This window comes from Acomys minous (assembly GCF_964271855.1).
Source record: "Acomys minous genome assembly, chromosome: 9".
Lineage (NCBI taxonomy): Eukaryota > Metazoa > Chordata > Mammalia > Rodentia > Muridae > Acomys > Acomys minous.
The window spans coordinates 52,784,721-52,799,574 of NC_140490.1; the positions used below are offsets into that span (position 1 = coordinate 52,784,721).

The 14,854-nt window shown below is 44.7% G+C and overlaps 1 long non-coding RNA gene across 2 annotated transcripts in view; it reads left to right on the top strand.

Moving 5' to 3' along the window:
- LOC311604795 overlaps positions 1–12,508 on the top strand; it is a 49,322-nt gene extending 36,814 nt beyond the window's left edge. For both annotated transcript variants that reach the window (XR_014781681.1, XR_014781682.1), the window contains 2 exons: positions 9,856–10,067; positions 11,982–12,508. This is a non-coding gene — a long non-coding RNA (uncharacterized lncRNA). The remainder of the gene's footprint in view (positions 1–9,855; positions 10,068–11,981) is intronic.
- The last annotated feature ends 2,346 nt before the right edge of the window (positions 12,509–14,854 follow it).

Sequence of the window (14,854 nt, forward strand, 5' to 3'; positions counted from 1 at the left end):
TCCCATTGAGCCCTGCCTCTTGCAGGTTCTGTCACCTCCCAATAGTGCTACAGGCTTGGAACCAAGCTTTTAGCAGCCATGCCCTTGGGGGGCATGTATGTAAACTATAGAAAAGACCAAGACTATATAATAAAATACAGACATTGACATGCATATGCATGTTTATATGTACACATCTATATATTTTTGCAATCAGCAAAAACAGACTCCTTCATACTTGCTCCTAGGCTTTCCTGAAGCAATGTAACCCAAGGATAAAATGTCTGTTAATATCTTCTATGATAGCAGACCTGACTTCGCATGTGGAAATAACCTAGGTAACAGCATGTCCCGAGGCAGATGGAATTCTGGGACAAAGGGAATGCACTTCTTCCTCTGAGCTGGATTCAGCTTGGGGAAGCCTTACCAACGTTGCTTCTGGTCTATTTAAGAGTGGCTACAGGAGATAAGCAGGCCAAGCAGAAACACGAGTGACAAAGGTCCTTATGTTGTGACTGATTCAGAAATTATAGAAAACAAATTGTAGCAATTTCATTCAAACTTATGCTTTTTAAAAAATATTACTGAATCCAAAAGACTGATGCTACCATGACAAGCTTAAACTTTCCCTATGCTCCTGAGTCCCTGTTTCTACTTAGGAGTGTAATTACTCTGTGACTGAGGGCTGGCCCCACTTCTACAACCGCCTCCCTTCATGCCTGGGCAGGCTGGCAGGCCTCCTGAGGGCTCTCATCTTCAGAGAGAACAAAACGTACAAACAGACCCAAACCCTCTGTGGCCCCACAGTCTGTCCCAGCCACCGCCTCAGTTCTCCCCTCTTCTGTTTAGCACAGTTCTAATCAGACTTGTCTGTGGTCTGTGTTGAGGTCCTTTCCCCAGCAATCCTTCTAAGATATTCCTATCCGCACATGAGAACTTCCGTGTTCCCACATCCAGTCAGATGCAGTGGATCTCAACCTTCCTAATGCTGCGACCCTTCAGTACAGTTCCTCATGTTGTGATGACCCTCAAATGATAAAATAATTTTGTTGCTACTTCATAACTGTAATTTTGCTACTGTTATGAGTCATAATGTAGGGCCAGGAGATGGCTCAGCCATTAAAGGCTAGGCTCACAACCAAAAATGATTCGTAATGTAAATATCTGTGTTTTCCAGTGTTCTTGGTGACCCCTATGAACGAGGCTGAGAACCACTGAGTTAGAGCCACGAGTCAAAGCATCGGGCATATTGTCTGAGAAATGTGCCATTGGAGAATTTTGTTTCATGGAGATTTTTGCTGTGGAGCATTCTCAGACAATCTCAGCTGGTTGAGGTGAATTGTTTGGTATGGCCTAAAGGTGCAGTCAGGAGTCACAAGAAACACAAGGTATATGAGGCTGCTGCAGCATCACATGGCAAATGGAATTTGTAAGCAGGAATACAGTCTAAAATAAGGATTAGAAACTAGAGTGCAGGGGCTAAGGAGATGGCTCAAGCTGTAAAGTGCCTGCTGGGCAAACAGGAGGGTCTGAGTTCCCAGATGGTGGTGGTGGTGGTGGTATGTGTGTATGACACTCTTTGCTAGGGGACGTAGGGACAGGTAGACCTTAGCAGATGCCTATCCAGTTAGCCAAATCCATGAGCTCCAGGTTCAGTGAGAGAACCTATGTCAAAGAATAGCATAGAGCATAGAGGGCAATCCAGGAACACACCTGAGGTTGCTTGCACATGCTCACATGGACACGTGCACACACCCACATGAACATAAACATACACCATATATACATACATACCGTACATAGTAAAAATCACCAATCAGCAGCCTAGTCACTTATTACCATTATCAAGTGCTAAGCACGTGTGAGTGTATGAATTGTGCTTTCATACACTTTGAAGCTCAATGGGTTTGTTTACATCAGTGTCCCCACAATCACGCAAGGAATGCGTTGTGCATGACACCATCACAGCCGTAACATCACCGGATGAGTGGCACTGCTCAGCCCCATTACAATCCATGGAGCCACCTGGCTCCGCGTGCTCTTTCACTAACCCAACTGGGCATCACATACAGCAGATGTCACTGTGTCCCCTCAAACCTTCCTCTCAGCTTCAGCTCACACAGCCGACCACTTCCTTCACAGAAACCGTACTCCTTGCTCTTTATGTACTTTTTAACTCTACAGCCGCTCTTTCTTGCTAGAGTCTCCTTTTCAGCTTAACCTTTAGCTTCTTAGAGTTCCCCGGGGCCAGGTTCCAGGTCATCTTCTCTACCTACAGTGTCCATAGGGGAAGAATCACGTGCTAAACGAGAGAGGTCATTAGTACGCAAGTGACATCTTTCCCATCCGGACCTCGTTCCTGAACCTTTGTCTTGGGTTGACACAGGTAGGGCTGTCTAAACAATACCGTGGATATAAATCACTTTCTCCTTCATGTCAACATGTTCCTCCCCTAACTCTCCCAAACTGAGATAACAGCATGGAACTCGTGCCTTGAGCTCTGTTTTCTAATCTCTAGTGAGGCTGGTGGTTCCATCTTCAAACTGTGGCTCAGATCCATCGGCCTTGCCTCATCCCCACAGTGATGGTGCTCAGGATTCTGGAACCACCACCACTACCCACCTCTTTGAATGACATCAATGGCCTCCACATGTCTCCTTGCTTCTGCGGGCCCCTCAGGTCATTCCCACACAGCGGTCCACCATGGCATGCCCATGCTCACATGAGGTGAAGAAGGCGTTTTCTTCACAGAGGCTCTCTGGGTAAACTTTGCAGCAATTTGCCAGACCCTGGTTGAGTTAGTCCTTAGGAAACCCCATCTTTCCTCATCCCCCTCCAATTCTATATTCCACTCTTTCTGCTCTTCCAATGTGCCATGCTCTTAGCACCGCGGGGTCCTTACATGCGGTTTCCCTCACCCCTTCTTGTCCATATGGTTTTAATTCTGTGTCCCCGCCCATCTCTGAGAACAGGCTTTCCAGATACCACTTCAGAGAAGCCTCTCCTCTTGCCCCCTGCTCCCACACAACACCATCCAAGCCCTTAGGTTACAGCTGCAGGTGTGTTTTGCGCTCTTATTTATGAGCTCCAGAGTTGACACCTGCATCACTGTCATCTACCCCAAACAGAAGTTGCCCACGTGGATATTCAACGAACACTTGAGGAATGAGGTGGTCACTTCCAAGGATCATAAAGTCATTGGTTTTCCCTCATTTATGGACACTCTACTTTTGGGAGAAGTGCCTATTACAGGGAGGACCAGGTTTCCATTTTAACTTAACAATTAGTTGAAAGAAGAGGGAATCTGAGTTATGGGATAGAAATGTTCACTTTTAATCTTTAACTTTTAAGAATGCTGCCCCGCAGGGCCTGGGTGGGGCATGCCTTTAATCCCAACACTTAGGAGGTAGTGACCGGTAGATCTCTGAGTTGGAGACCAGCCTGCTCTGCAGAGTGAATTCCAGGACAGCCAAGGCTGCACAAAGAAACCCTGTCTCAAACCAAACCAAAGCAAAAAACCAAATCCCACCCCCACCCCAAAACGAATGCTGTCTGTTACTGGAGGCAAACACGGAAGATATGGTTCAGACAGCAATCGGACTTTTGTCGGCACACATCCCCAGACCCTTTCTGTTTTCCTGGTTTTGAGTTTTATCTTATCCAAACTTAGAATTTAGTCATAACCATGGGTGTTACTGCTTAGATGTAATTTTCAATTGTTGAAATTCTAGAAATGCTACAAAATTAACATTTTTTTTATTTCAAACACATTGATGCCAAGACTATGTCATGCTAACCTTATTCTCAAGAATTACAAAGCAAAGATGTTGATATAAAATTCATTGCTACAAAGCCCTGGGGTATGAAATTGTATCTATAAAACACTGAGGCAATGCTCTGAGCTCATAATCTAAAATGGACGCTAAATCATTCTGTGGCACATTATGTGATTAAAATAGTTTTGGTATCATTCAGAGGAAAATATAAAGCAAAAGTTGCAGCTAGCAGGTGTGTGGCTTCAAGCATACCACGCAGCAGTCGTAAATTCTAACTTGAGATCATGTCTGCAAAGGCTGTCAGGTTGAGACAGCTCAATGTAACTTCTTTTTTCTAAAAAGGAAAATAAGTGCTCCTAAAATATCTTAGAAAAAGACAGGTGAACGCCAGGTATGGTGGTGGCTCACATGTATAATTCCAGCACTGGAGAGGCTGAGGCAGGAGGATTACCATAAATTCAAGGCAGCCTGGTCTACACAGTGAGTTCAATACTAGCCTAGGCTATACAGTGAGACCACCCTACCTGCCACACATGTACACACACACACATAGACACACACACACACACACACACACACACACACACACACACACACACCCCTAAATGTAAATATTGCTGATCAAAATAAATAATCTAATGTAAATATTGTTTAATTGGAGAAAAAGACGTAAAGGAGACAAGGCCACAAGAAAGACAATTTGCTTAAGTGCCTTGCCTGTGTGTAATGAGCTACATAATCGATAAGCCAATGGTATTAATGAACTATTTATTCTGAACCTTCATTCTTTGGACATGTTCAGCCACAAATAGCATGAGAAAATTGTAAGAGCAAGCCTAAATAAGCGAGGGCGTATAGGATCAGGTGGAAGAAGCAGAGGCTGCCAGCAGAGGGCCTTGAAGGATGTTCTGATGCAGAAAGGAGCTGTAAGAAGCCACCTGGGCATTTTGGAAGCACTTGTCACACTGGGCTTAGAAAGCAAAGATGCTCCAGGATTGGAAAGTCCAGCTCAAGTGTGAGATTCGGGGTTGAGAAACTGGGAAACTGTTTCTACAGGGAAACAGAAGCTTGCAGTCCTGTTTCATTATCTGCGGCGGCCTCAGAGCTGTGAACTTTCCCCCAGTTTGGGAACTTCTCTGGAAAATTCATTTCACGCCTGTCTCCTCCAGTAAAAGCCTCGACCGAACTGCTACAAAACAGGAGACTTGGCCCAGGGAATGTGAGACGTCACTTGATACCCCAGAGCCAGCTGGCGTCCTCGAGGTAGTGCCTCTGACCTCTTCCTTACCTGACATCTTGGACTGTGGCCTTTCCCAGCAGAGGGGACTTTTTAGGTTGTTCCTGTGCCAGGTGGCTAGGAAGCAGACATAGCCCATGTGTCACATTCTTTGAAACTAAAAAAAAAAAAAATAATAATAATAACTCGGCGGGGCTGGAGGTGCCCTGATTTCAGGACTCTTCAGTCACCAGCTTCTGGGCGTAGCATGTCTTGGGAGACTTGCTTGGTGTCAATCAAAGATCTCTGAAAACCTCTATTTGGCTTCCTTCCTCTTTGGGGCCAGGAATCCATCAGTTACCAGGCTGCAGCCCACACTCATCAGCCAAAGTGACAAAACACCCCTGTCTCCTGTACAATAGCTTTCTCTTCACAGAAGTGTTTACAGTTCTGAGGCAGCCATCTGTCTATCCCACCATTTTCAAAACTTCTCCTCCCTCTTGTTCTCAGAAGAGAATCCGGTTTCTTCCTCTATTAAGATGTTTACCTTTTCCTTAGAAGTTTATTGAGTAACAGTGGTGCTAAATCTTGAAATATACAGATAAAAAAGACACCAACTCTGCCCTGGATGACGTGTAAAGAGGGTGAAGGCTAGTCCTCGTTGTCAGCTTGGCTGGGTTTAGATTGCCTAGGGCACGTCTGTGAGGATGCTGCCAGAGAGATTTAACTGATAAGAGAAGACCCAGCCTGAACGTGTGGGGTACCACAGGAGATGATGGGGTTCTGACTGATTACAAAAGAGAAAGTGAGCTGCTTCCAGCATGTGGGTGTAATGTGCCCTGCTATCTCGTGGGCCTGCTGTCGTGCCCCCCTCCCCCAGCCATGATGGGCTGCAGCTTCAAACTGCGAGCCAGAAAGCCTTCTCTCCCTGAAATTGCTTTTGTTATGTGTTTGGTATTGGGGAAGGATAGAAGGAAACAGACACAGGATCAAGGCAAACCAAGCTTTACAGATAAATTCAGTGGTGATATGGACAAGGCAATGCCAGGGGGAACCATCAGTCCCACCTAGGAAGCCTAGAAAAGCTCGGAACCACCAGAATACTCAAGTGCTAGGTAAGCAAGGTGACCCATACGGTTAGCTTGGTTTAATCCCACCATAATATAGGCAAACATTCAAATGTCAAATTTTACGTATATGTGACATAACTATGATTTGTCAACTGAAAACAATATTAATCATTTTTTAAAGACCACCAAAGGTGAGCTTTCTTTTTCTATTTGTTTTTGTTTGATTTTTGAGACAAGGTTTCTCTTTGTAGCCTTGGCTGTCCTAGACTTGCTTTGTAGACCAGGCTGGCCTCGAACTCACAGCGATCTGCCTGCCTCTGCCTCCCGAGTGCTGAGATTAAAGATGTGCGCCACCACCGCCTGGCCTCCCCATGGCTCTGGAAATCATCTGTACCTATAGTGTTTGTTTTGATTTGGTTTTACCAGGTCTTCTAGGCAACCTAGTGTGGTTAGAGCATTGATCCTTTGATTGTGTGCCTGACCCAGTCAGTACTCTGGGACACACGGAGCTGTGTCTGTAAATATTCATAATACCTCTCAACGGAAAAGGCCCCTGTCTTACTCTTGAAGATTGCACTTCTTAGGCCTCGTAAGAGAAAAACTCTCTTCCAACATTGAAAGCGATGTGCAAGCAACACAAAGCAATGAAAAATCTGAGAAGAAAAGAAAATCTAGCTGGCTATTTCACAGTCCCTAGTTGATTCGCTTTTGTGTATTTTTAGTGTCTTTTCCCTTAAGGTTTTAGAGAGCTGTACCCTTGATCGTTCTGTTCTGTATTTATCTGTTGCCTCCTTTGGGAACCAGCTCCTTCCAGTTGTCTTGACTCCTTTGCCATCCTCACCCCTGCTCTTTTACACCTCAAGCATCCTTTAAAAAAAAATAGCAGAGGAAGAGGAGGAGGAGGAAGAGGAGGATGGGGGAGGATGAAGATGAGGAAGAGGAGGACAGGAGGAGGAAGAGGAGGACAGGAGGATAGGGGAGGAAGAAGAAGAAGAGGAGGAGGAAGCCACATCACTCCCTAAGCCATCGGCTCCGCAGTCTTAGAGATTCTCCCCTGACCTTCTAGCCACCAGCCTGGCTTCCTTCTCCATTCTCCCCATATTCCTCAACAATTCTTTCTGCATTGACCTCTTTCTTAAGAGTTTCCCCTCTGTCTGCTCTCTCTGCCTCCTTTCACTCACTGGAAACCTCTGGGGCCTTTCCTGTGCCTTTGTCTGCTTTATCCCAGGCGTCTTGCCAGTTCTCCAGCCTTACTGATACCCTGAGCTCCTTGAATTCGCTACAAATTGGGCATTTCACCTCAACCTTAGCTTTGATCATGCTGGAAAAATGAAGAATATGATAGTCTTCCCTTTCTCCCTCTACAGTGTACAACTTCTTCCTCCGCATCTCCCATCCATCTTCACCACTGCTTTACACAACCAGACCTTGATTTTTCTCTCCCTCTCACTTTCACACTGGCTTTCTCCTGCTCCCTTCTTTTTCTTCATATTTTGAGATGAGGTCTTCCTGTGTAGCCTAGACTGGCCCCATCTTCCAGTCCTTCTGTCTCTGCTTCCCCATGCTGAGATTATAGATTTGGGCTCTCCCAACTGCCTCCCTTGTCTGGCCCCTTACACAGCTTGCTGATGGAAATACAGTCTTCCATTCCCTTTTATGATATAACCCCCCTATGCTCTTTCATAATCTGTATTGTTTAAAACATCACTTCCTTGTTTAAAAATTGTTCATGGTTTTCCACTGACTACACCAAAGTCCTCATTTCTTACATACCACTTAGCAGTTTGTAATTGGCTCCCCCACACCCCCGGTCTGTCTTTCCCACCTCATTTCTCTTGGACACTATCCCTGCACACCCGCAGAGGTGACCATATACAGTTACTAAAAGCTGTTCCGCCATAAGCGTTTCCACTCCCAGGACCCTGAGCTTTTGGTTCCTCTTACATTTCTTGAAACCCTGTCTATGTTCCAGGCCCAGCTCAAAGCCTACAGCCTCTGCAAAGCTCCCCAGATCACACTGTCTGCTGCCTCCTAAGAAGGCAACCTCTCTCCTCTGTATTCTCAGACTACAGTGAATATTCTAAACCTGGTTGGATCAGCCAAGAGGGTCTGGGACAACACTGATGCCCTGCTGGCTGGCTGTCCCTCATGGCCCTTACATCAGGACATTTGAAAATGTAGTCTATATGTTAACAGGTGTTTTGTTCTGTTTTTGGTTTGGTTTGGTTTGGTTTGTTTTTTGCATTTTTGTTGGGCTAAAATGAAAAAAAAAGCACAAAAATTTCCGTCTAGACCATTTTGAGACACAGTGCAATGGCTTGAGTAAGACGCTGCATCCATCTCTAGAATCCTTATATCGTGACGTTAGACTATTCCTGTGAACGCCATCCGCGCTGTCAGCCAGCACTCCACTGCTGTTCTCTGCGTCTGGCTGCTGCTCCTCACACAGTAGAGTCACGCAGCCCTCTTTTCTAGGGGACTGACTCTTCACTCAGCACAATATCTTCAGGACTCAGGAATGTTGAAATGTGTGCCCTAAATTCCTTTTAAAAATAAGGCTGAATAATATTGCATTTTGTTTATATGGCACTGTTTTGTTCATCCATCCATCCACCAACACACACACACACACACACACACACACACACACACACACACACAAATCGCTTCCTCATATTGGCTTTCATGAATAATGTTGCTAAGAGTGTGCACGTACAGATACCTCAATTTTAATAGCTTGCTTCTTAGGGATGCAAATTATTTGTACATTATATGGTACATATATATGTGATCATGCGTATGATCATAAGAACAGGGAAGGCTTTTATTTTAATTGCCCCAGGTGTGGTAGTGTAGTAGTGATCACTGGGTCACATGGTCATTCTGCATTTAATTTTTCTTTTAAAGGATCCACTGTAATGTTTTCTACCATGGATGTACCATGTTAGAGTCCCAAGCACAGGAATTCTACTTACTCCATTTCTCCATTAGTACTTCTTATTGATGTTTCTTTTTCATAGTAATAGCCCCAGTAGGTACGATGGTTCAGTAATTTAAAAAAGACATACATGAGTCAAAATATATTTAACACATGTGTGAAAATGTATAAGAAAATTTATAATTTGCATTATTAATATTAACTAATAGAAATGGGTTTTAAGTACTTAGAATTTAGTACGTTTAAATCACAGCATAGTGTTATTACACACATATGCTCTCCTTCAATCAAATTTGAAGCCTTGAAAACATTTCGTTTGTGTGTCTCTACATATATGTACACATACGTGTGTGAGGGTTCCACAGAGGTCGGTAGAAAGAGTCAGATCCCCTGGAGCTGCACCTACAGTTAGCTGTGAGCTGCTCATAGTGGGTGCTGGGAACTGAACTCTAGTCCTGGGGAAACAGCTAGCATTCTAACCACTGGGCCATCCTCCCAGCCTCTTAATAGAATATTAATGATCTAACAAGTGTCCAGGGCCATGCCACCCATTTAAAAGTCAGAATACTGTAATGAGGTTATTATCCTTGTAACCTTTAAATATGATACTCCTTGTTTACACTGATAGCTATGTTTTTGAGGATTTTGTTTACTGGTGTTGTGTTTATTCTAAGCCAGGCATGATGGTGCATCCCTGTTCTATTTGTTCTTTTTCTGTTGCTACGATAAAATATCCAGATGAAAAGCAACTTAGGGCAGACACAGCTTGCTTATTTTGGCTCATAGCTCCCGAGGGATGGAGTCATCACGGTGGGGATGGTGTGGCATGGTGGCAGGAGCAGGAGAGGCTTGCTGATCACGTGTCATCCAAACTAGGAAACAGAGAAGACAGGAAGAAGGGTGAAGCTATAAAACCTCAAAGCCTACCTCCATGGACGAAGTGAATCCAGCCAGGCCACATCTTCTAAAGGCTCCATAACTTGCCCCATGTGGGACCGCCAACTGAGGACCAAGTGTCCAACAACATGAGCCTGTGGAGGATGAGGAGCCTGTGGAAGGAGCATCAGTGGTCAAGATCAGCTTGGCTAGTGAGTCCCTGTCTCAAATAAATACTTTTTATTTCTCCAGTCTACACATACATACATATTCAAAAATGGAAACTGACCATAGATCATTTTTAAATGATGTTGAACTTTATACCTGACTCTGGGCAGTTCTCATGGAAGGCAAGAAAGGCCATCGGAGACACTTTGTACTCAGCCTCTTGGATAACCACCCATCTGGATGGGCTCTCTGGACCTGCCTGACTTTTTGTGGCTCCACTTTAGCACTGTGGGCTGTGGATGGCTCTCCAGTCTCTCCTGTTCCTTTACCATTGTCTGTCCTGGTCTTTCTCTGGGTTGTCAATCTTTCTCCCAAGCTCTTTACCCAAGCCTGAGTTTTGGGTTTGCCATCTTCTGGCCCATCTCTGTCACTTTTCAGCGAGCTCTATCGTCCCCACTCCACCTCATAGCATCTATGCCATAAAAAAGGGAATGAATGGCGTCACAAAGCCCGGCACACCAGTTATGGGGGAAGAGGAACCAAGCAAAACACAAATATTTGCTGCTGTCACTTAGTACACTATCTGGGAGGGCAGAACCGGACGTTAGTGAAACCACAAGGCAATTTCTGTGTGCACGAATATGTGCACAGGTGTGTGCATATATACATGTGAGTGAGTGTGTGCGAGTCTGTATGTGCGTGCGTGCATGTGCACACGCTCACGGTTGTGAGAGGATTTATTAGACTGACTTACATTGTCAGAGCTGCATTCTCCTAAAACGCCCGCTGACAAGCTGAAGAGCCAGGAGAATAACCAGCTGTTCAGTCCAAGAAGTTGGAAACGCGAGCAAGAGGGAGCAAAGACGCACACCCAGCTCAGACCAAAGCTAACTCTCTGGGAGCCTTGGACTTCTGCTGGCGTGAGGCTGCAGCCCAAGGCTGGAAGCTGAAATGTTGATGGAGGCAGAGGCGTGAGGAAGTCGAGAGGGTCGAACCTACGTGAGAGTGTTATATGAAACATACAAGGTGGAACCTATTACTCGTTTTTCTTAAAATTAACCTTGTGTTTGCTGTCAACAGGCAACAGCAGCAACGAAATTGCTCTCACTTAAGAAGAGTCAGGTCTGTGCATGTCTGATCTATCCCAGCCTCTAACCTGTCACATGGCACCACCTCATGGCAGGATTTCCCCTTCAGCTCACTGACCCACATGCCTGTCTTCTCTGGAAATGTCCTCACAGATACACTGAGCTTAACCAACCTCGTCGGCATCTGTCTATCCAGCGAAATTGACAACTAAGATCTGTGTCCATACTCAGTCACAGAAAAGCAGACTCGGTTTCCTTCTTTTTCTTTCAGATTTATTTAGGTTTAGTTATGTATGTATATATACATGAGCATGAGTTCAGGTGGCCATGTATGACAATGTATGCTTGTGAGTCACCGTGTAGGTACTGGGATTCGAACCTTGGTCCTGAAGAAGAATAGCCTGTGCTCTTAACCACTGAGCCATCTCTCCAGAGCCCCAGACTCAGTTTCATGAACACACAGACCATCAGGATTCCTTAGTCTGGGTGATGCTGGCTTTGTCTTCAGTAAGCACCATCTATTCCCCTCCATTAGTTCCTCTAAAGGTCACTAACTGTGTGCTGCCATATAGAGTAAATCCCGCTGGTGTCAGTGGCCTGGAGACAGCCTGCCTGTGTGAGGCCGTGACTCACTTTATTTGGGTTAGCTCAGTTCTAGAAGGCAGAGGTGTCTGTGAGGTCTTTGAGGTCTCTGAAGTCTCTATTCGTATCCCAGAAAAGCCAAGGTTCTTTGGAAAATCGAAGAAGAGGATGGAAAAAGTGATCTGGTCCACTTTCACTCTGCGGGGGGACTGCACAGATCCAAGAGATGTAAGCTGGGAATCCTGCCTAAGGTGTTGAGCTGTGACATTATGTTTTTATCCTTTTCAGTCTGGTCAGAAGCTTGCCAGCTCTCCCAAGTTCAACCGTCAAACTACAACAACACACAGACAAGGCTTGAGCCGAAATGAAAAGCTTTTCAGACTGCTGACCCAGAATCTAACGGTTAAGTCTGTGTATATATAAGGACAGCATCACGGGAATCAAAAGGGAAGGACTCCCAGAGGTGCCATGGGTGGCTTTTTTTGTTGTTGTTGCTCAAATGGAAATAATCCCTACAGATTGTTTTGCCTCAGGGAAGCAAAGGGCCTCTTGTTTGAGAAATACTACAACAAAGCCTTGCTGTCCCTAAAGTGGGCTGGAAATTAAAGAGTTAATGAAAGTGTTATCCTGGAGATCTAAATAAACTGGAGCTTCTGATTTTATTTCCCTTGTGTCAGCCCACCTGCACACCTGATCCCCGGGATCATCCCGCCATAAGTATTTGTTTGTTCAGTAAGTTGAGTGACAGCAGAGCTTTTGGTGTCTCCCTCCCACACTGAGCCCTTGGCAGGTATGCACACATCTACCACCTCGCTTTGAGGGAACTCTGGCTTTGAAGAGCCTGCTTTCCTTTTTTTTTTTTTTTTTCTTCAAATCCTGATCTTGGTAAATCCCAAGCTCAAACAAGTATGATGTCAACCAGAGGCACAATGGGACAGCTACAGGTGAGACGTCTTTAAATTTTAGTAACAGGAGGCCATTCAAGTCAACATTTAATCATCTGGGACCTGTTTGGGAACTGCTCCTTTGCTTAGAAAAGCAGGCGTCATCAGAGGTACCCTCAAACCTTTCCAGCACTGCATGGCACAGTTGGAGGGTGCAAGCTCCAGGTAGCATGTAAGGCCCTCCTGCCCTTTGGACCCACAGAAAAATATCTGAATAAGCCTCAGTGAATGTAGCAAACTTTTCTTTCCTTTCCCCTTTCCTTCCTCCCTCCCTCCCTCCATCCGTTGTTTTCCTTTTGAAACAGGTTCTCTTCTCATGTAGCTCAGGATAGCCTCAAACTAGCTATGTCGCTTAGAATGATCTGGAACTCCTGATTCTCCCGCTTCTTTGGTACTGGGCCTGATGGCATTGGCACACTGGAGGTTTGTCAGAATGTTCAACCTCACAGTGAATTCCAGACTCACTGAATTCGAAGCTGGGGACCATTCAGGGAACAGGTGCTTAGTGTAGAATGAATTCCTTCCAGGTCATTTTAAGGGCAGGGTCAAGTCTGAAATGCATTTGAGCATGTCCAATTCACTGTGCAAAAGGCCACCTGGTGTCTGAATATGTCAAGCATGTGTCCATTCTTGCTGATGAGCTAGAGAAGCCAGGGCGTCCCTAGGGCACCTGAACAGTGTTCCTAGCATTTTTTTTTTATCATGCCTAAGAAAACATAGGAATGCGAAGACAAATGAATCAGCCTCTTGATCCGAAAGCCATAACATCAGTTGTGTGTCACCTAAGGGCTCACAAATAAACCTGTGCAATGGTATTTTTGTTGTTGTTCTTTTTGATAAGGAACTTGATATGTTAATTTTTTCTCCTTTCAGTTATGCATAAGAAATATGATTAAAAGCTAGGTAAATTTGTCTTGTAGTCAAAGGACAGACACAAAACTCCACAGAAGAACTTGTTTTCTTAAACAACAAAGACTTTCATTACATTTTCTTTGTACCTAGCCTATTCCTTAGTCTAAAGCAGATGTTGAATAAATACTTGTTCAAAGTGAGACAGATATTTATAGTGGTAAAAAAAAGGAGAGAGAGAAGGAGAGAGAGAGAGAGAGAGAGAGAGAGAGAGAGATGTAAACATTTGACACAGAGAAAGAGATTGAAAAAGATGGAGCCAGCCTCCCAAGTCTGATGTTTAGCATCCAAGGACTCAGCCATGAATCGATGGAAAATACCTTTACTTGCATTTGTATTGAATGTATACAGACTTTTTCTTGTCACTATTCCCCACCAAATACAACATGACACCTATTTGCATGGCAGGTAGTCACCTAATACACTAGAGATCATCTTTAGATTTTAAGTATATAGGAGCAGTACAGAGGAAAGATTCAAATATGTGCCATTTTAATAACGCATGAGCCCCTCGAGGTGTGGGAAATTCTCAAGGGGCTGTAGAATCAAACACTGATAAATACTGAGAGTTGACTATATACAGGAGACATCAGGTGCTAAGTGGAAAGAAATCACAGAAGAAAAAGAGCTAAAGGTGATACTTGGAGAAATGAAGAATAGATCATTTTATATATTATAGGAGTACGGCTTCTGACCTCCAATTTCAATGATGTAGCCACTCAGAAGCAGAACATTCCCTCTTTCAAAATTATCTATCAAAATCCTCCTCCCCAAATGCTGGCCAAGTGGCAAGGACTGGGAAATGGACTGTAGAGACGAAAGATTCTTTCCCTCTTCTGAATGTAAAATGTCTCCCACGGGCTCAGATGTTGGTACACTTGGTCGCCAGCAGGCGGTGCTGTTTTGAAAGATTGGAACCTTTAGGAGGTAGAGCTTCGGTAATGAGGATGGAGCTAGAAGTTTGATACCCCATTCCTAACTTCCTGTACTCACTCTACTTCCAGCTGCAGATACAGAGCGACCTGCTGCCTCATTCTCCTGCAAGTGGTCGGGGTCCGGACGAGGATAGATTGTAGGCTCTCTCAGATATTAAGTCCAGGAATAAGAAAAGTAACTGATGCAATGCAATCCTTAGTTCAAAGAATTCCTTGTCTGGAGTAGAACTGGGTGGATCTGATAAGTTGCCTGTGAGGAACAACGCAGGTTCTTAGTAAAAGAAGAGACAACAAGGCCAGTTTAGGTTTGCAGAGAGCATTCCTCAGAGTTGCAACTTACAGCAGCTGCCAGTGGGTTTCGGAAATGTGGTTC